General features: G+C 42.2%; 1 protein-coding gene and 1 pseudogene across 1 annotated transcript in view; one reads left to right on the top strand and one right to left on the bottom strand.

The window, feature by feature from the left end:
* The window catches only part of BTNL9 (butyrophilin like 9), a 31,367-nt gene extending 14,223 nt beyond the window's left edge, over nt 1-17,144 (bottom strand). The window contains exons 1-3 of the mRNA XM_037817847.1: nt 17,093-17,144; nt 3,953-4,028; nt 3,812-3,868 (exon numbers count right to left, since the gene is read on the bottom strand). The gene's annotated coding sequence lies outside the window, so the exon portion shown is untranslated. The remainder of the gene's footprint in view (nt 1-3,811; nt 3,869-3,952; nt 4,029-17,092) is intronic.
* LOC119519743 lies at nt 5,702-19,864 on the top strand (annotated as a pseudogene).
* The last annotated feature ends 2,496 nt before the right edge of the window (nt 19,865-22,360 follow it).

The raw sequence follows: 22,360 nt of genomic DNA, 5'->3' as shown, positions 1-22,360 counted from the left end.
CTTCTTTTAAGTTGTGGCAGGATGTGAGGGCTGCTTCTAATTTTACTCCTAATAGCTTTGCTGGCCTCGCTTGGACTCCCGGAGCTGTGAGGGGACAGGGCTGTGGGGTCCCAGAGGAGGAAGCTTCTGAGCTACCTATTGTTTGGAGCCAGGAATAGATGCTCGGTGTTATCACGGGGGCTGCAGCCGCCCTCCTCGAGGTTTAGCGACTCTCCCCAAACAAAGGGAGATCTCTGGGGAATCTTATGCATTTTCCTTCTCCCTTCCCCACCACCACCGACCTGGCCTTGCTCCTACTTCCCTTTGGCCTGGAACATTGGGTCCACAAAAAACCAGGAACAAACAGAGAGCTCCGATTTTTCACAAGTGGGGTGTGTGCCTGGTGGCTGCATTCTAGAACAACTTCCTCCAGTCCTGAGACCTCGGTGGTGCCTCAACTGGATCAGCTGGTGACCGTCCAGGTGTCCACAGCATCGTCCACAGAGTCATCCTATCTAGTCACCCTCCATCAGCAGTTCAGGGACCCACACCCTCGCCTTCTTACCAAGCCCCTCGGACCACTGCAGTAACGACTCACGGTCCGGCAGCAGTGGGTGCAGTGCAGCTGGATGTGGGTTTGGAGACACACACAGCTCTCCACGTTTCTCCTCTATTGCATGATTTCAGGCAGATGTTGTAACTGGGTTGGGTGCTTTTAAAATAAATGTCAGCATCTCCCCCCTCTCCCTTCCACCTTCCCAAGTCCAGTCTTCTTCCCTGAGGCAGTATCACCCTCCTGTCACTCTATCGCAGCGTCCCCGGGGGCGGTCATGGGTCCACAGGGAGTTTTTATTCTCAGTCCCTGCTCGGTCTCCCCATCTCCCCCCTTCTGCTGTGGGACTCAGGCCCGTGACGGGGCACACGTTCCTCGTGTCCTGTGGCTGCAGAGCTGGGGCCGCACCGTCAACAGTACTGTGCAGGGACTTTAATGGCTTCTGGAAATAAGTGATCTGGGACTGAAATTTACAATGGAGGAGAACGTGCCAAAAGGGAATATTGGAACAACTGAAAAAATCGGAATATGGACTGCATGCTTTATATCACATATATAGGTACATTGTTATTATATGCACATATATGCCTATATTATGTATATGTACATGTATACATGAGTATATAATAAATCTATACATATTTATTATATACATATATGTATAGATATAGAATATGTATATGTATAATTACATATGAATATAACATAATAAACACATGCATATTATATACATATATACATATAGTGTATGTATTTGTATAATTATATATCATATATGAAAATGCTAAATTTCTTAAACCACTTCAGATGGTTATATAAGTGAGTGTCCTTGTTCTTAGGAAAGTATACACAAGTGTTATGCAAACTACTCCCAAATGTTTAAAAAAGATACATATAAATATAGGTAGATTAGCAAGATAGATAGAAAAATGATAGATAGATAGATATGATACAACAAATGTGGCCAAACACTGAAAGTCAGTAAATCTGGATATCTGGGTTTGGGATATGTTGGGATTATATGCATTGTCTTTGTATTATTTTTGCAACTTTCTCGTAAGTTTGAAGTTAGTTCAGAATAAAAAGTTGATTAAAAAAAGGACACCCCTCCACCACCAATCTCCCCCCCCCAAAAAAAAAAAAAACGAAAGCTGCTGGATCACGCAGCAGAAGAAGGGTGAGAGTGGATGTAGGATGGGTTAATCTTGGGGCGCTTCTGTGAGTGACTGTGAGCTGGGGGGGACACGGTCCAAAGGGAACAAGATGGGGGGAAGGGGCAGTGCCTGGGCGGCGAGCGGGGCACGTACTGCAGGCCCCTGCCCTCCCGGAGCTCAAACGCAGGTGGGCGGCAGAGCAGCATGTGGGAGCAGCTGCAAGGGGACCTTCCGCGGGGGTGAGGCCAGCAGTCCCCTCCGGGGGGAGCCAGCAGTGTGCGGCCGCTGTCGTTAGCACAATAACCAGCGTGAGCAGGGAGGCCCGGGCGGGTGGAGGGTAGGAACACATCTGCGACTGTACCCAGTGAATTCCAGTAGGGACTTTGTGTTTTCTCACCCTCATCCTTATTCCCTTCTCTTTTCTTCTGTGCCTTCAGGACTCTAGACATAGATTCAAGTCCCACGACGGCAGAGCCACCAAAGATGCAATTAGCGATATACTTTCATAGCTAGTATTTGAATCTAAACAATAGCTACAGACCAGTTAATGCCTTTCAAAATAAGAGGGCTTGGAGTGTGTTTGTGGATCCCTATGGATTGGCCGGATTACGAAGAACTGTTAGTCAAGTCTTCTGCTGGTGGGGACACGGGTTGTCTCACAAGGTGGCAATGGAGCATTAGACAGAACCCCTAGCTGGGGGAGAGGGTCGCCTCACGGAAGGAGATGTGCTCCCATTTCCCCGGGAAGCAGGAGGCCGCCACTCCCGGGGGAGCAGGGGATTGGGAGCAGGGGATATGTCCAAGTGAGGCTGCAGGGGAAGGAGGTTGTAAACACACTCACACACATGTGCACACATGGTCTTAAAACTAACATGAATTGAACGCTTACTATCTACCGAGCACGTCTCTATGTGTGGTGACGATGATGATGTTCAAATCACAGATAAGGAGACTGAGGTGCACTCAGGTTACGTGACTTGCCTGAGACACGGTTACTAAGTGGTGGGGTCGGGATTCCAGCCCAGGCTATCTGGTTGCAGAGCTTGAGCTCCACTGCTTTTGTGGACACAGATTTCTCACTGCCTGTTTTGTGTTTCACATCTACGTAGACCCTTCAATTCCTTCAGTTCCCCAAAACCACGGCCGTTTTTGCAGAACCCTGTGAGCTTCTCTGGCTGCACACCACAGCTCCCAGCACCACAATGTAAATGGCTTTCTGATTCTGTTCCCGGTGAAGAGGTTTTGCAGGAAAGGGTGAGAGACTGGATGCATTGGATGTTTGAGGAAGATGGAGAGCCCAATGAAAGAGGAAGGACAGAGAGAAAATGAGGCTTGGGCTAGAGATACGTTTTGTTAGTGGGCTACATTTCCCTTGTCTCCTGGGAGCCTCTGGAATGTTCTTTCCTGAAAACACAAGGAGGAATAAGGGATTGTGCACACGGATGCAGACCTTCCAGCCAGGGGAAGCCCATTGCCCTCTCTCCTCTTTCGTCTCTTCCTTCTTGTCTTCTCCTTGTCCCTAACCCAGCCTCATTCCAATTCTCTCCTCCCCAATCTCCTTCTCCAGTACTTCAGCTCTTAAGTCTCTCTTTAAAGATTATTATTTTTTTTTCGCTTTTGCTACTTTTGTAAGTGCAAGCTCTGTACTGATGATGAGTTTTGCCCTCATCCCAGTCCCCCTGTCCTAAGCTGTAAGCCCCAAGGGGTAGGACTGAGCACGCTTCCACCTTCTTTCACCCTTCTAGCACCCACTGCAATGCTTTACTCTCCACAAGCTGCCAGTTAGTTTGATTCCAACAGAACCACAAGAGGATTTCCAACCCTAGTCTCTAAGGGAGAGGAGCCGTCCCTAGAGAGGAGCCTGCTCAGGTCACGGAGCCCTTCCCTTTGAGGGGGGAATGGGATGTGTTAGAATTCAGCCTCCTCAGGCAGGACCCCTCTTCAAGGACACTTTGCCTTGGCCTCACTCAAAGCTCCCCATCCTGCAGCGAGGTTCAGCTCATGAATGGCTCCAACTCATCTTATGCTCTCCCCACAGCCTCCCACCACCATTTGCTTCTTTTCATCACTGAAAGGTGGAGGTTTAGAAGTGAGAAGTTGAGGCATTGAGAAATGAGCTACTTACCTAGTAGGGGGCAGTGACATCCGAAATGGCAGGTGAGTCCTAGTCACCTCAGCTCCCCTGCAAAGGGAGACGATTGTTGTGAAGTGTCTTGATTCCTCTATGACAGAATTACTCACCCACCTTCCACCTGAAGATACATACTGTTTTCTCTGTCCCTTGCTACAGAAGCCAAGATGGATAGAACAAAACAAGGAAGTCTCCTCGTCATATCCTGTCCCTGTGAGGAAAATAATGAATTGAATTTCCATGTAAAATTTCCCTCCCAGGGTCGTAGAAACAGGGGAAAGGTCTTTGGCAGCTTTGCAGAGACTGCAAGCTGCAGATGCTAAGAGCAGGGAGAAGATTCTCCAGCGGGCTGCCCGGATCCCGGGAGAGCTGGGACCCCAGGGAGGCAGCAGGAAGACTGTCCCTGGTTAGCCCTCTCTCTCCTCACTGTCGCAGCAAAAGACGCAGACGGTGGACTGGAATCTCCACGAATGAAGGGTTAGGGAGAGCCTGGTGCCCAGTTTCTAATCTGTCAGGTCCTTTTCTGCAGAGCAACGTCAGTAAGGAAGGCAGCCTGAGAGCATTGCTGTAAGTGAAAATTGCAAGAGCTATTTCATACACAGCATTACTTCTTTGGTATTTCTCTAGTGCAGGGAAAATTAAAAAAAGAAAAAGTGGCAGCCAGCACTACCTCGCTCCCACCCATTTTGCCACAGGCCACAGCAACTTTGGAATCAGTGGGAGAGAAGCGAGAAGTGCCGGACCAAGCCCAGTGCAGTGCCCTGGCTGCACCCACTCTGACATTGTCCTAGGGGACATGTCACAGCCGTGGCACACAGTAACTCAAGCACATGCAGGACAACCCCAGGGGCTCCCAGAAACGCCCGGTGAAATACCTGTACAGGTGCTAAGTTCATGCATGAATAGGTGGAGGCAAAAACCAGTGAGATACAGGTTGCCAACTTTATGGTGACTCTCCTGTTCAGACAGGCTGGTGAGGCTGGGGACCCTCATAGGCGTTAAGATGTCGGCAGGCCTCCCCCTACATGGGACCCGACTCCCAGGGTGTAAATCTCCCTGGCAATGCAGGATGTGACTCCCGGGGATGAATCTGGACCCAGAATCATGGGATTGAGAATATCTTCTTGACCAAAAGGGGGGTGTGAAATGAAATGAATAAAGCTTCAGTGGCTGAGAGATTTCAAATAGAGTCCAGAGGTCATTCTGAAGGTTATTCTTATGTATTATATAGCTATCCCTTTTTGTAGTTTTTGGTGTATTAGAATAGCTAGAAGAAAAGACATGAAACCGTTGAACTGCAACCCAGTAGCCTTGATTTTTGAAGATGAGTGTATAACTGCATAGCTTATACGGTGTGACCATGTGATTGTGAAAACCCTGTGGCTCACACTCCCTTTATCCAGTGTAGGGCCAGATGAGTAGAAAATGGGGACAAAAAGTAAATGAATAATGGGGGTGGGGGGGGGATGGAATGTTTTAGGTGTTTTTTTTTTACTTTTACTTTTATGTTGATGTCTATATTTGGAGTAATGAAAATGTTCAAAAATTGATTGTGCTGATGAAGCACAACTATACAATGGTACTGTGAACCACTGATTATACACTGTGGATGTTTGTATGATAAGTGAATATATTGCAATAAAACTGAATGTATAGAATGACTATGGAGAAAATAAAGACAATACAAAACACTGGGGAAAAAAAGATGTCGGCAGGGCAGCAAAAGTGGCTGAATGGTAAGTGCAAAAGGTGAGTGCAGTTGCCCGGGGCTGGGGGTACAGGGGAGGACCCACCAACGGAGTAAACTGAAAATAGACACTGAAGGACCAGCAGGATCAAGGAAGTAAAAGAACCAGGTGGGGCAGACATTCTGAGTGGAGGGCGATGACGAGCATGTGTGGGGACAGGTAAAGGGTGTGGGCCTGCAGGGAGAGTTTGGGATTTTCACCAGTGGAAGGAAAAGCCACGAAAAAAATAGAGGAGAACAAAATGCAGAGGCCCTTGAACACCACAGAGGGAGATGCTATTCTATGGGCAACCAAGAGCGATTTGGAAGTTTCGAGTCCTGGCTCTGCCTGCCCAGAGGTCCTGAGCTGCTCGCTGAAGCACTTTCTCTCTCCTCTGAGCCTTCGCAGCTTGCAGTCCATGCAAAGCTTCCAGATACCTTCCCCCTCTTTCTAAGACCTCTGGAGGGAAATTGTACTTGGAAATCCAATTCATGTAAATTGAAAAAAAATGTGCGGATGTAGGGAAAGTCTGCTTTGAAGCATTAATCCTGAGTTTTTCTCACTGCATTTCCTCTGGGTGATCCATTAGAGGTTTCTGTGCTGCCTTGCGAGAGGAGAGGTTGTCTCAGCAGAAATGCAAAGATAGAGAAACAGGCGGGGTCCAGTTCTACGACTCTAAGAGCTAGCCCTGGTGGGCCACTGCCTGCACATGAGGGTGAATTTTCCATGAGGAACCTGGCCCCCTGAGCCCCATCCACCAGCTATAAATGGGCACCTCCCTTCCCAAGACCCGAATCCAAAAGACAGGGTGAGCCCAGAGTCCTGGTGGGCTGTGGGTGACAGGGAAGGGAAGGATTCCCACCCACCCTTGGAGAACTCGCTTCCTTACACAGTCTCCGCAGCAAATCGTTTAGTCTAGTTCTCCTCGGTGGACAGCGGCCCTCTCCACGAGGCCCTCTGAGGGAATTCTGGAGGTGGGGGGACTGGAGAATCCCTTTCCCCAATATCAAGTCCATTCGCATGCACATCATTTCTTTGGGCAGACTGGGGTATACGAGGATGTGAGGAGACAGAACGAAAAGTCAAACCAAACTCACAAGAGATGAACAAATCCTTCTCTTCTGCCAAGGAAAGATGGCAAAAGAGATGGGAGTAAGAGCGGCTTAAGATGAGGCGGGGCTGGGAGGGGCAAGTCACCTCCTCTCCTGAGTCTGTAAAATAAAATGCTCCCCTCATCTTCAGAATCCATCAGTCATTCATATCCATTCTATCTCCACCTCTCAGTCCTCACCTTAGCCTTTCCACCTCCGTCTCATTTTATCCTTGGCCCCAATCTCTTCACCAGCCACAGACATGTGGTGGTTGTGCCCCTTCCGTGCTTTTATGTGTGGCATCCCACCCACCTCTTCTCTCTGCCAAGCTCTGTCCTCTTTCCAAAAGTTCCTGCTTAAAACTCCTGCTTCCCTCATTACTGCAGAGGAGAGGCTAAACCTGCTTATCATTGTGCCTAAGAGTCTCCCCCTGAGTACCTCTTTGTTGCTCAGATGTGGCCTCTCTCTCTAACTAAGCCACCTTGGCAGGTGAACCCACTGCCTTCCCCCTACGTGGGACCTGACTCCCAGGGGTGTAAATCTCCCTGGCAGTGCAAGATATGACTCCCGGGGATGAATGTGGACCCGGCATCGTGGGACTGAGAGTATCTTCTTGACCAAAAGGGGGATGCAAAATGAGACGAAATAGTTTCAGTGGCTGAGAGATTCCAAATGGAGTCGAGAGGTCACTCTGGTGGACATTCTTATGCACTGTGTAGACAACCTTTTTTAGGTTTTAATGCATTGGAATAGCTAGAAGTAAATACCTTAAACTACCAAACTCCAACCCAGTAGCCTTGACTCTTGAAGAGATCAAGGGATGACAATGTGATTGTGAAAACCTTGTGGATCACACTCCCTTTATCCAGTGTATGGATGGATGAGTAGAAAAATGGGGACAATAAACTAAATGCAAAATAGGGTGGGATGGGGGGATGATTTGGGTGTTCTTTTTTACTTTTATTTTTTATTCTTATTTTCACTTTTTCTGGTACATGGAAAATGTACAAAAAATAAATTGGGGTGATGAATGCACAACCATATGATGGTAATATGATCAATTTATTGTATACTTTGGATGAATGTATGATATGTGAATATATCTCAATAAAATTGAATAAAAATTGAAAGGAAAAACAGATGACTAATCAAATGATATCTTGATTTTTCTGAACAAGAAGATCATTTTATTTTTAAACTAAACATGGGATCTGTTTCTAGCAAACTTCTTTGGGAAAGATAAATGTTGTATTATGTACACGGTTGCCCCATCCTGTGCATGAAGCAGATTTGATCTTTCTCTTCCTAAGTTCCTCTATTTTATGCTTGTGCTTTAACAAATACTACATGATTTCATGTCTTTAATACATGTTTAAAATGTAACCTATGTTCAAGTGGTTAAAAACAAAGTAATATGAAAATACTATCGCCTCAAAGAATTCTTAATGTCACAGTGTTTTATTTTGGTGATGTGTCTTCAGTTTGACTTGGGACACTTTTTAAAAAGATTCTTTATTTTGTGTTTGAAGAGTTTGGAAATAAAATTTCTGCTTACAAGAAAGAAAGGAAGGAAGGAAGGAAGGAAAGAAAAGGAAAGGAAAGAAAGAAAGGAAAGAAAGGAGAAGAAGGAAGAGAGAAGGAGAGAAGGAAGAAAGGAAGAGGAAGAAAGAGAAGAGAAGAGAAGAAGAGAGAGAAGAAAGAAGAAAGAAAGAAAGAAAAAGAAAATACTATTCACAGCCTGAGCTGGTGACCCAACTCTGCCCTTAAATCACTAGGACTGGCCCAGGTAAGGCTCCAAATCCCAGCTAAAATCCATCAGGTCTCTTCCCTTCTCAGGGAGCGAGAGTAAATGGTGTCCCCTTTCCAAGTTTCAAACTCAGAACCAAGTTGTTTTGAGTCACTGCATGAGAAAAACACGAAAGGGGAACGTCATTCACAGCTGAGCTTTTCTGGCAATTACTAAAATGTCTGCCCAGTGCTGGGCTGGGAGAGGGGAAGAGCTGGGGGTGCGGGTGGGGGGCGAGAAGCCGGCAGGGGATTCGGGCGTCCTGCCAAGCCCCTTCCTCTGCGCGAAGTCAGCTGCGCTCACAACGCACCTGGTGCAACAAACCCACTTCGTGGAGCAGACTCCAGGAGAGAAAAACGGGGCAAGGGAGGGGGAGACTGGAAAGTGAGGCGAGCATCTTTACAAGGTGCAGAGACAAGGAGAGCTTGGAGATCACCTCGTCCGAGCCCCTCACTGCACAATCCAAGCCCAGAGCTACTCAGTGCAAGCGATGCTCAGCCCGGGGGAGGCGCATCCTCACGGGTCCGGGGTGCAGTTCCGAGGACCAACGCTAGGAGGCGTCCACAGGACGTGTCATTAACAGTGTCCGCGTCAGACTTAGATCTGAAGCCTGCGAAGGAAGGTCCACATCCTTCTAACTCTCATTTCTCTGTGCAACTTTTCATCTTCTCCGTCTCGGCTTCTGATACGCAGAAATTCACTGTTACCAAAAAATCTTGCAGTGAATGTGCTCTATGCATTTGTGTAATTGTTTCCTGAGAACAGTAGAGCTGGATATCAGGGAATATGCATTTAAGATTTTGAGAAATACCTTCCAAAAATATTGTTCCTTTTAACACTTCTAGCAGCAGGGCACAAGAGTGCCCATATCTGTACATCAATACATATTGAATGTTATACAACCTCCGAACTTTGCTAAATTCCTAGGTTAACTTAATGCTACTATACTGACTTTTTCTCATCACTAGTGACGTTGCACATCTTTTCATGTTTATGAGTCTATTTGTATTTCTGGTTCTGTGAGATGTCTCTTCTGTCTCATGCTTATATTTATATTATTTTGTTTGCCCTTTCTTATCAATTTGTAGATGTTCTTTATATATTCTGGATATTGACCCTCTGTCTGTAATAATTGCTGCGGATATCTTAGCCATTATTTGTGTTTTTACTTTTTTTTAATGGTATCTTTCATTTTAGAAAGGTATAAAATTTTAACGTAGCTAAATATGCCAATAATTTATTTGCTAGCTTCTGGGGTCTGTTTTATATTGGGAATATAATTTGAAATGATCAACATATGAAACAATATTTCTAGTATCTCCTTCTAGTACTTTCATGGGTTTTGCTTCAATTTTTGTTTCATTTATATTTCTCAGGGATGTGTGTGTGCATGTGTAAGGGTGGGAATATAAAGCAAGATGTTTGTTTAGCTCCAATGGGAAGTAGATGTCGTATTACCCATTAGAGAAAAATCCGAATTTTCCCGATTATTGAGGAGGCATCTTTACCACCCACTACGTTTATACACATTCCTGGGTCTGTTGTATTAGTAAACACACTGTTGCAGTAACATTTTTGATGTCTGAAGAGCATCTTGCTTCTAATTATGCTTCCTTTTCGAAAGCTCCTCAGCTATGTTTACACATTTGCTCCTCCATCTGAACTTCAGAATCATCTCCTCTATTAAGAATAAATCTCTAACGATTTGGATTGGAGAAATTTACATCTTTATAATGTTAGTGTCCCATGAAGAATACAATCCTTTTGTTTTGTCCTTACATATCTTTTGTTTTTCTTCTTCAGCACATTAAGTTTTAAGACTTTTTTCCTCAAGTTTTATTTCATAGATAGTGTAGCTATTATGGAATGGGATTTTTTAAATGTTCTAATTCCTCATTGCTAGTATATGGGAAAATATCATCACCTTGTTTTTATCTGTACCTGATCACAAGTCAATTTTGGTCATTTATATTTTCCCAGAAAATTATTCATTTCATCCATATTTTCAGATTTCTTAAACTGTATATGGTAATACCATAAATTTTAAGCCTATCTATAGTTAAAATCAATTTTTAAACCTATCTACAGTTACATTCCTTTTACTGTTTCTAATGTTATTTATGTGTATTTCTTTCCTCCCTCCCTTCCTGACTTCTTTCTTTCTTCTTAAGTCTTGCTAAAAACTGTCTGTTTTATTAATCTTTTGAAGAAAAAGCTGTCTTTTATTTAACAAATTACATATATACCTACTTATTTGATATCTTCATTTACCTATTTGACTTCTTTCCTCTATTTTCTTGGCTTATTTTATTATCCTTCTTTTGACATTTTGATTTATATATCTGTGATTTCGTTTATTTTGTATCTCTCTTGCTTTCTAAAAAGTACATTTATAGTTAATCATTTTTTCTGTATACCTCCTAACGGTGTCTCATATATAGCCATATATAGTTGATTCATTATTATTTATTTCCCACTAGTCTGTAATTTGTTTCATTTTTCTCTTTAATATAAGATTTATGTAGAAGAATTCATTTTATTTTGTTTTTAAATTTCCAAAAGGTTAGATTTGTGGGTTGGAAGGGCTATCATTTGGCTGCTAATTTCTAATTTAATTTATTGTTCTTAGAAAATGTGACCTGTGTAATTTTGAAATTCATTGCGATTTTCCTTGTGATGTAGATTAAAACCCAGTGTTTAAAGTGTTCTATAGACATTTTAAAAGAATAGGTTCTTTTCTGGTTTCAAAGTTGTACATATCCAGTAAACCAGCTTTTTTCATTGTGTGATTCACAGTGTTATTTTTTTCTCCCTAATATGTCTGTTTCAGATAGGATTATGTTTGTTTCACCCAATACCTGGGCTTTTATTAAATTCTCCTGGGATTTAAAGTACTTCCATGCTTGATTCTATTCATCAGTGCATTACGTTATGAGGCTATTTCATTTTCTAGACAGACTATATGTTTTATCAATGTAAAACATCTCTCTGTTTAATTTTTTTCCTTAAATTATTTGTTGGATGTTACTATTGTCATTTTTTAACTTATTTTTTTTTAATTAGAGAAGTTGTGAGTTTACAGAAAAATCATGCAGAAAATACATAGTTCCCATATGCCCCCCTTCACACATAGTTTTCTGCATTATTAACATTTTGCACTTGAGTGGTACCTTGTTACAATTCATGAAACAAAGTTATTATAATTGTACTATTAACTAGAGTCCATTTACATCAGGATTCACCATTTGTGTTGTACAGTCCTTTTTTCAATTTTTTTTTTCTAGGAGCATATATACAGCATAAAATCTCCCTCTTTTAGCTGCATTCTAATACATAATTCAGTGTAGTTAATTACATTTGCAATGCTGTGCTACCATCACCACTATTCATTGATAAAACTTTTTCATTACCCCAGAGAAAAGCTCTGAATCAATCAGACATTAACCCACCATCCCATACCCCTCTCTAGTAACTTGTATTCTAGTTTCTGACTCTGTGACTTTGCTTATTCTAATTATTTCATATCACACAATATTGGCCCTTTTGGGTATGGTTTATTTTTTCACTCAACATGATGTCTTCAGGTTTCATCCATGCAGTGGCATGTGTCAAACATCATTCTATTTTACAGCTGAATAATATTCCATCATATGTATATAGCACGTTTTGTTTGTCCATTATTTGCTGGTGAACACTTGGATGCTTCCATCTACTGGCAAATTTGAATAATGCCACTATGAACATCAGCATGAAAATATCTGTTTGAGTCCCTGCTTTCAATTCTTTTGGGTATAGAATTACCATATGACCTAGAAGTGGGATTGCCAGGTCATATGTTAATTCTATATTTAACTTTCAGAGGCGCCACTGAACTGTGTTCCATAGCATCTATGAATGAGTTCCTATTTCTCCACATCCCCTCCAACACTTGTTTTCCTTTTTTTAAAAAAAAAAAAAATTGTAGCTATTCTAGTAGGTGTGAAAGGGTATGTCATTGTGGTTTTCATTTGAAATTCTATATTAGCTAATGATGCTGAACAACTTTTCATGTGGTATTTGGCCACTTGTGTATCTTCTTTGGAGAAATGTCTGTCCAAGTCTTTTGCCTATTTTTAAAATTGGGTTATTTGTATTTTTGTTATTGAGTTGTAGGATTTCTTTATGTATTCTGGATATTAAACCCTTATTGGATATGTGGTTTCAAAATATTTTCTCCCATTTCTCTTTACTTTCATGATGATGTCCTTTAGTGCACAAAAGTTTTTAATTTTGATGAGGTCCCATTTACCTGTTTTTTTCTTTTGTTGTTCTTCCTTTTGATGTGAAGTCTAAGAAAGGTTACCTAACACAGGTCTTGAAGATGGTTCCCTATGTTTTTATCTAGGAGTTTCATAGCTTTGGTTCTTATATTTAGGTCTTTGATCCATTTCGAGTTAATTTTTGTATGTGGTGTGAAGAAGGGGTCCACCTTCCTTCTTTTGCATATGGATATCAAGTTTTCCCAGAACCATTTGTTGAAGAGACTATTCTTTCCTCATTGAATGGACTTGACACTCTTGTCAAAAATCAATTGGCTGTAGGAGACTTTGTGGGAAGATGGCAGAGTAGGAACCTCCAGGAATCAGTCCCTCCACCAGAACAACTATTAAACAGACAGGAACTGAGTCAACTGTTTAGAAACTTTGGAGTCCAGTAGAACACTGTCCAGCATCCAGGGAAAAGTGGGAGCAAGAAGCTGGTAAATTATGGTGAATACTCCACACAGTAGTTACCGTTACCCTGCCCCTAATCACGTGGCAGGGAGCAGTGGGGTCCAGCCCCTGGCATAGCTTACTGGTACCAGAAAGGCACATAAAGATCCACTTTCCCAAGATCTGGGGTGGGCATAGGCTGACTGCTGGTCATGGGTTTTGATTAGCTTTCTCCAGATCACTGGGGGCCTGGGTCTGAGTGCAGCCCCAGGCAGAGGTGGTATAGGAGACTAGGACAGTTTGCCTCCTCAGGGATGTGGAGGACAGTTGACGGGTTGCATTTGCTGAGCAGATCAGGAAGGCACAGCTTTGGAGAGCCACAGAAGAAGCTCCTGGTGCCCTTCCTGGCCCCTGCATCATCCCCTGGCCAGGGCAATTTGGAAGGAGCTGGAACTCTCTGTGGGTCCCTGACCTTGTTCTGGCTGAGAAAGACTTATTTGGGAAACTCCTGTCCAGATGCCACACCCCTTCCAGAATTTGCCCTCCAGGCAAAGCAGAAGTGTAAAGACAATTGAGGAGAACAGCTTGGAGCAAAATGTACCAGCTTTAAGACCTGCAGTGGAATCTCAGGAAAGGAAGAAGGACTGTTTCCTGGAAAGTGGAGGGGGCATTCAAATTCTGGTAAGCAGGGAAACTCCTATGCTACTAGCAAGCACAAGCCCAGGAAAGATATAGCCTAGGAAAGACAAGGAGGACCCTGCACTTTTCAGTCACCTTGTGCAGACCCTTCTGACAGGAGAAAATCGCTCTCATATAACCAGCTGGTCACAAGCTCAAGAAACAGAGATCTCCAGGAATAAGTCCCAGAGTTAACATCTTAAAATATTAAAATGTACACTGTGCAGCAAAAGATTACAAGACAAACAAAGAAATAGGAAATGATGGCCCATCCAAAGGAACACCAACAGAGAAGAGCAGACTGTGGACAAACTGGCAAAGACTTTAAAAAATAATCTTCACTAGGCTCAAGGAGATGAAGGAAAATGCAGAGAAAGGACTCAAGGATATCAGGAAACTAATGAATGAACAATATGAAAATCTCAAGAAAGAGAAATTTTAGAAAGGAACCAAATGGAGCTACTATAGTTGAACACCACAATAATTGAGATGAAAAATTAACAGGAGGATTTCAACAGCAGATGGGAACTGGCAGAAGAAAGCATCAATGAACTGGAAGACAAGAAAATTTAAACTTCAAATTTATATGGAGAGGTAAGTGGCCCCAAATAGCTAAAGCCGTCTTTTAAAAGAAGAATAAAGTTGGAGGACTCACACTTACTGATTTTAATACTTATTACAAAGCCACAGGAACCAAAACATCATGGTAATCATACAAGGATAGACCAACAGAATCAAATTGAGAGCTCAGGTATCAACCCTCACATTTAGGGCAAACTGATTTTTTTTTTTATTAGAGACGTTGTGGGTTTACAGAACAATCATGGATAAAATTAAGGGTTCCTATACACCACCCCACCACCAACACGTTGCATTGGTGTGGAACATTTGTTACAATTGAGAATAGCACTTTTTTTTTATAATGACACTATTTTTTTAACACTAGTTACGTTTGTGACAATTGAAAGATTACTAAAATTGTTCTATTAACTATCATACATAGTTTACACTATGTGTATTCCCCCCTTATACCACACTATTATTAACACTTTGTATTAGTGTCCCATATTTGTTATAATTCATGAAAGAACATTCTTATACTATTAAATATAATCCATCATTTACAATAGAGTTTACTGTGTTATACAGTCCTAGGTTTTATCTTTTAATTTTTATTCAAGTAACATATGCAAAAGTTTCCCCTTTTAACCAAATTCACCTCTAAAATTCAGTGCTGTTAATTACAATAATGTGCTGCAATCACCACCATCCATTTCCAAACCTTTGCAATCAACCTAAATAGAAATTCTGTACAAATTAAACATCAACTCCCCATTCTTTAACCCTATTGGGTTAAACCCCTGGTAACCTACATTATAGATTCTAACTCTATGAGTTTGCTTATTATAATTAGTCCATTATCAGTGAGATCATACACTATTTGTCCTTTTGGTATGGTACATTTCACTCAGTATAATGTCCTCAAGGTTCATCCATGATGTCACATACATCAGGATTTCATTCCTTCTACAGCTGAATAATATTCCATTTTGTTTATCCATTCATTGGTTGATGGGCATGGGGGTTCCTTCTATCTTTTGGTAATTGTAAATAATGCCAATATGAACACTGACATCCGAATATCTGCTCAAGTCCCTGTTTTCAATTCTTTTGTGAATATACCTAGAAGAAGGATTTGCTGGGTCATATGGTAATTCTATACTTAGCTTCCCAAGGAACTAACTGTCTTCCACAGTGGCTGCATCACTTTACAGTCCCACCAGCAAAGAATGAGTGTTTCTATTTCTCCACATCCTCTCCAACACTTGTACTTTCTTGGTTGTTTAATAGCGGCCATTCTAGTGGGTGGGAAATGATACCTCATGATTTTGATTAGCATTTCCCTAATAGCTAGTGATGTTGAGCATCTTTTCATGTGCTTTTTAGCCATCTGTATAACCCCTTTGGAGAAATGTCTATTCAAGTATTTTGCTCATTTCTCAATTAAGTTGTTTTTCTTTTTATTTTGAGTTGTAGGATTTCTTCATATATTCTGGATATTAAACCCTCATTGGATATGTGGTTTCTGAGTATTTTCTACTATTGAGTACATTGTCATTTCACTTTTGTAACAAAGTCTTTTGATGCACAAAAGTTTTTAATTTTGAATTGTCACATATATTTTTTTCTTACATGTTTGTGCTTTGGGTGTAAAGTCTAAAAAACTATTGCCTAACACAAGACCCTGAAGATTCTTTCCTACATTTTCTTCTAGGAGTTTTATAGTCCTGACTCTTGTATTTAGGTCTTTGATACATTTTGAGTTAATTTTTATCTATGCTGTGAGATAGGGGTCATCTTTCATCGTTTTGCATATGGATATCCATTTTTCCTAGCACCATTTGTTAAAGATTCTATTATTTCCCAATTGAGTGAACTTGGCAGGTTTGTCAAAAATCAGTTGCACATAGGTGTGATCATCTATTCTGAACTCTCAGTTCCATTGGTCGATATGTCTATCCTTGTGTCAATATCATGCTGTTTTGACCACTGTAGCTTTCTCTTATGCTTTAAAATCAGAAAGTGTGAGTCCTACAACTCCACTCTTCTTTTTGAAGATGTTTTGGCTATTTGGTGCACCTTACCCTTCCAAATAAATTTGATAACTGGCTTTTCCATTCCTGCAAAATAGGCTGTTGGAATTTTGAATGGGATTGCATTGAATCTGTAAATCACTTTGGGTAGAATTGACATTTTCAGATCCAGGATCAAGGAATGTCCTTCCATTTATTCAGGTCTTCTTTAATTTCTTTTAGCAATGTTTTGTATTCAGTTATATGCTTTGCAAATGTCTAATATTCTGTGGCCTGACTTTTTTTCTGATTACGGTGACTTTTATTATGACCAAGTTTTAATTGTTTAATATAGTCAATCTCTTCAATCTGTTTTCTATTTAGGTCATTCATTTTTTATGCAATTTTATTGAGATATAGTCACACACCTTACAGTCCATTCAAAGTATACAATCAGTGGCTCACAATATCATCACATAGTTGTGCATTCATCACCACAATCAATTTTAGAACATTCTCATCACTCCAAAATAAAGAAAAAAATAAATAAAAATAAAAAAGAACATCCAAAATATCCCATACCTCTTATCCCCCCAACTATTTATATATTTTTTGTCTTTATTTTATTACTTATCTGCCCATTCTCTGGACAGAGGCAGTGTTAGTCACAAAGTTTTCACAATCACACGGTCACTGATAAAAGCTGTGTCGTTAAATCCAGTGACTCACCTGTGCCCCTCGAACTCCGCGGCGGGGTCCACTGGGAAGGCGAGGATGAAGACGAGGACGAGGAGGATCACTGGGATGACAATGCTGACAAATGAAAAGAGGAAGCAGAAGTAAAACCAGAAGTAAAAGTTTCGTAGAAGAAAAAAATAGTAGAGAAGCTCGAAGAGAAAGAGCAGCAACAGAAGGAAAGGCAACAAGAAATCAAAAAGAGGTTGGAAGAAAATGAAGACCCTAAAGTGCCAACACCAGAACAATTAGCAGATAAACTGTGGCTAAAGAAGTTTCAGGGAGAGTCAGACCTCTAATTAGCAAAAGAAACTTTTGGTGTTAATAATACAGTTTATGGAATAGACACTATGAACCCATTTTCAAGAGATGATTTCACAGAGTTTGGAAAGTTACTAGAAGATTAAATTACACAATATGAAAAATCACTATATTATGCCAGTGTTTTTTTGGAAGCCTTAGTTCAAGATGTGTGTATTTCCGTGGAAATTGATAACTTGAAAAAGATTACCAATTCATTGATTGTGCTTTGCAGTGAAAAACAGAAGAAAGAAAAGAAAAGAAAAGCCAAAAAGAAGAAAGTTGTGGTTCCTGGAGGGGGATTAAAGGCCACTGCTCTAGTTTGCTAATGCTGCCGTTAAGCAACATACCAGAAATGGATTGGCTTTTATAAAAGGGGGTTTATTTGGTTACACAGTTACAATCTTAAGGCCATAAAGTGTCCAAGGTAACACACTGACGATTAGGTACCTTCACTGGAGGATGGCCAATGGCATCCAGAAAACCTCTGTTAGCTGGGAAGGCACGTGGCTGGCATCTGCTCCAAAGTTCTGGTTTCAAAATGGCTTTCTCCCAAGACGTTCCTCTCTAGGCTACAATTCCTCAAAAATGTCACTCTAAGTTGCTCTTGGGGTATTTGTCCTCTCTTAGCTTCTCCAGAGCAAAAGTCTGCTTTCACATATAACCTGATTGGTCTCTGGAACAATGCATATCTCTGAGACACCTGAAACTCAGAGCTAGAGCTCGGCAGATATGAATGTCAGTATTAGTGCATACAGCAACTGTCAAAAAAAAAAAAAAAAAAAAGGCTGAAAAAGAGCCCAGACTTCAATTAGTGATATGAATGAAGCAGGTCTGGTTAAGACCAGGGCAAGCCAGGCCAAAGGGTAAAGGTTGAAACTGATTGTGTTTTAAAACTTCAACTTCCATATGAGACCAAGGGAAGAGATATCTATTTGGTACAGGATCTAAATTTTCTAAACTGTACAACTCTACAGTCGATTTGTTCAAACACCACAATTGCATGGAACTTTGAATAGGAAGTGAGATACTGTAGGTTAGTATAGGCTGGAGTGAAATAGTGACACATCCCAGAGTAATTTGGGCAGATAATAAAAAATATATTTACAGCCTACCCCTCCCCAGCCCCGAGAATCTGGGGGAAGGTGCGGATGTGTTGGACATCCTCACCTGGACTGGTGTTGATGTTGTTACAAACATTGGGACTGGCAGTTTGATGTGCTAAGCCCTCGATCATGGGACTTGCCCTTATGAAGCTCATTACCACAAAGGAGAGTCTAAACTTGCATATAGTTGTGCCTAAGAGTCTCCCCCTGAGTACCTCTTTGTTGCTCAGATGTGGCCCTCTCTCTCTCTAACTGAGCCATCTTGACAGGTGAACTCGCTGCCCTCCCCGCTACGTCGGACCCGACTCCCAGGGTTGTAAATCTCCCTGGCAATGCAGAATATGACTCCTGGGGATGAATGTGGACCCGGCATCGTGGGACTGAGAGTATCTTCTTGACCAAAAGGGGGATGCAAAATAAGACGAAACAGTTTCAGTGGCTGAGAGATTTCAAATGGAGTCGAGAGGTCACTCTGGTGGACATTCTTATGCACTATATAGATAACACCTCTTAGGCTTTAATGTATTGGAATAGCTAGAAGTAAATACCTGAAACTACCAAACTCCAACCCAGCAGTCTGGACTCCTGAAGACAATTATATAATAATGTAGATTACAAGGGGTAACAATGTGATTGTGAAGACCTTGTGGATCACACCCCCTTTATCTAGTGTATGGATGAGTAGAAAAATGGGGATAAAAACTAAAGGACAAATGGGGTGGGATGGGGGGATGATTTGGGTGTTCTTTTCTCACTTTTATTTTTTATTCTTGTTCTGGTTCTTTCTGATGTAAGGAAAATGTTCAGAGATAGATTGTGGTGATGAACGCATAACTATGTTATCATACTGTGGACAGTGGATTGTATACCATGGATGATTGTATGGTGTGTGAATGTATTTCAGTAAAACTGAATTTAATAAAAAAAAAAAAAAGTCTGCTTTCAAAGGCCGTCTCCAAAATGTCTCTGTAAGCTGCAGCTCCTCTCTCAGCTCCTGTGCATTCTTCAAAGTGTCCCTCTTGGCTGTAGCAAGCTCACTCCTTCTATCTGAGCTTATACAGTGCTCCAGTAAACTAATCAAGGCCCACGCTGAATGGGTGGGGCCACACCTCCAGGGAAATTATCCCATGAAAGATCTCACCGACAGTTGAGTGGTCACATCTCCACAGAAACATCCAATCAAAAGTTTCCAACCCAATCAACACTAAAATGTTTCCTGCCCACACAAGATGCATCAAAGATAATGGCGTTTTGGGGGACATAAAACATCCAAACCAGCACAGCCACCATGAAAGACGATCTGGCAGACTATGGTGGTTATAATGGAGGATACATACAAGACTATAAAGCCCTCATGTGACATTTTATCTTCTCCTGGTGTCTTCTTTCTGCTGCCCGCAGTCCCTTTAACACGTAGCACAACTTCCTTTCCTTTCAGTTCTGCCAAATGCTACAGTCAGAAGTGCGGTATCTTTGTGCTGGTTACTTAACCCCTTGACACTTAGGTGCTAATGTGCATATGAGGGAACTTGGATCTTGCTGCTAAGGGGTTAAAAGTGGGAACCTCAGTTGCTACTAAATCATAGTAAAAAAAAAAAAAATCTGAGTAATGCTGTCATTGTTGCTATCTGATTCCATGGCAGCAGTCAATAAATTGGAATCAGGGGTTGCAACATGACAAAAAAATTGTGTAGTATTTACCAGCACCGTTCAGTAATACAGCCTTAACCATCCCTCCCTGAACTACTGCATAACTTGTCAAGAAAAGCAGTTTGCAGCAAAGGCATGCGGTGTGCACCTAGTATTAAAATGGCTTTGTCTTAAAGTTGAGCATGAGGATATTAAAAATACATTGTGAAGAAGACTGCTTATCTCAGAGTGAAGACACTGCAGCTGAAAAGCCACTACCAGTTTGATACTTAAAAAATTAAATAACTAAAACCCTTCAACTTTGAAGCTGAAGAAGGTAAACCCCTCCATTATTGCATTACAAGTTGTGGAATCTCTTGAGTGCACAGACTGTCTAGCTTTTATTTATCAGAATCTTTCTACTTTAGCTTCTCCTTTGCAGGAATAAGTTTCATAGGGGCAAGCCCCAAAATCCAAGGCTTGACATTTTAAACTGGGAGTCCCCAATGCTTGCAAGAAAATCAGGAATTCCACAGGTGGGGAAGTTTAATATTTCCACATTTTCCCCCAGTCCCTAAAGGGGCTTTTGCAAATACTCTTTTATTCTCTGCCCAAAATACTCTGGGATGTATCTGGGTATTGCAATACCTGCACAGAATAGCAAGGTCTCATTTTCTATTCCAGGGTCCATGTAACTCTGTTGTTTAAATAAACTGTAGACTGTTAATTTTTAACTTATTGATTTGCGGGCTTTTTTTCTTCTATATTATACGAGTTGCAAATATTTTCCTTAGTCCACTTTTTTGTATGTCTTAATTTTGATATAACTTCAATCACACGGAAGTTTACAATTTTCATATAGTCATTCAACATCCACTTTAAGCGAGAGGACCGCCTAAATGCCAAGGCTTGCTGGGCAGTGGAGCCGCCCAGCCTGAACAGTGAGATGGGGTCCGCCGGCCTCCTAGAGAGGAACCGGAAGTGTGCGGAAGGACACGGGGAGCGTTACGCATTTGGTCCTCCCTGCCTTGGTTCCGCGGCCGTGGAGCCCCGGGTCCAGGGGTCTCGGTGGCCGGGGAGCGGGGGTGGGGTCTTCGCAGCCCGGACTCGGGGTTCTGCGGCGGGGGCGGGGGCAAGCGGGAGGTGGGGGCTCCACCCCGAGGCTGGGTCTCTTCCTCTATTTCCTGGCGCCTCTCGGGAATGGGTCCCGGAAGTCGCACCGTCCCCTTGAGCCCCCGGGTGGCCTTTTCAGATGAGATTTCCGCGTGGGAGATGAACCTTTCATGAGTTCGTGTTTGCTTATTTTTTCCTGAAAAATTGGAGAATCGTTTAAATGGGCGTTGACGGTAAAATGTAGAGGCGGTTCTTGAATTTCGCCTTGTTTGTTTGGCCCTTGGTTCCTCTGAAGGAGGAAGATACCGACCCACAGTGGCCGACACCTCCTTTTTAGCGCACAGGCCTAGAAGAATGCTAAGGCACCTGCTGTGCCGGCATCTCGGTGGCGTCCCGTCCCCAAGCGCCCACCCCTTCTTCCAACACTTTTTATTTCCGTGGCTGTAACATTCCCACGGACATTTTGTCTTTTCTCAGACATCTGCATCTTTGAGATTGGTGGTGGGGTCGTCTAGTAGAGTCACACCTGGATTTCCCACTCAGTTGCTGTGTGGCCGTGGGCCGGTGATCCCCTCTCTCTGCACCTCCAGCTTGTACCCGAAAGGTGGTTGTACAGATTAAACAAGATGGTCTACATGCCCCAGAAAAAGCCGTGTTTTTTGATGCAACTATCCAACACGTTGATGGATTTCTTCCTAGCCTTTTTGCCCAAGATACAGAATTTTGCAGACATGTTAGTGGGGATTAAGTTGGAACCTTTGGATTAGATTGTTTCCATGGAGATGTGACCCACCCAACTATGGGTGATGACTCTGGATGATTTCTATGGAAGTGTGGCCCTGCCCTTTCAGCGTGGGCCTTGATTAGTTTACTGGCGCACTATATAAGCTCAGACAGAAGGAGTGAGCTTGCTGCAGCCAAGAGGGACACTTTGAAGAATGTGCAGAAGCTGAGAGAGTAGCTGCAGATGAGAGACATTTTGGAGACGGCTGTTGAAAGCAGACTTTTGCTCCAGAGAAGCTGAGAGAGGACAAACACCCCAAAAGCAACCAAGAGTGATATTTTTGAGGAATTGCGGCCTAGACAGGAGCGCCCTGGGAGAAAGCCATTTTGA

The sequence above is a fragment of the Choloepus didactylus genome, chromosome 24, assembly GCF_015220235.1.
Source record: "Choloepus didactylus isolate mChoDid1 chromosome 24, mChoDid1.pri, whole genome shotgun sequence".
Taxonomy (NCBI): Eukaryota; Metazoa; Chordata; class Mammalia; order Pilosa; family Megalonychidae; genus Choloepus; species Choloepus didactylus.
Note: the sequence above shows the minus strand (reverse complement) of the source record. Positions and strands in the feature narration are given on the sequence as shown.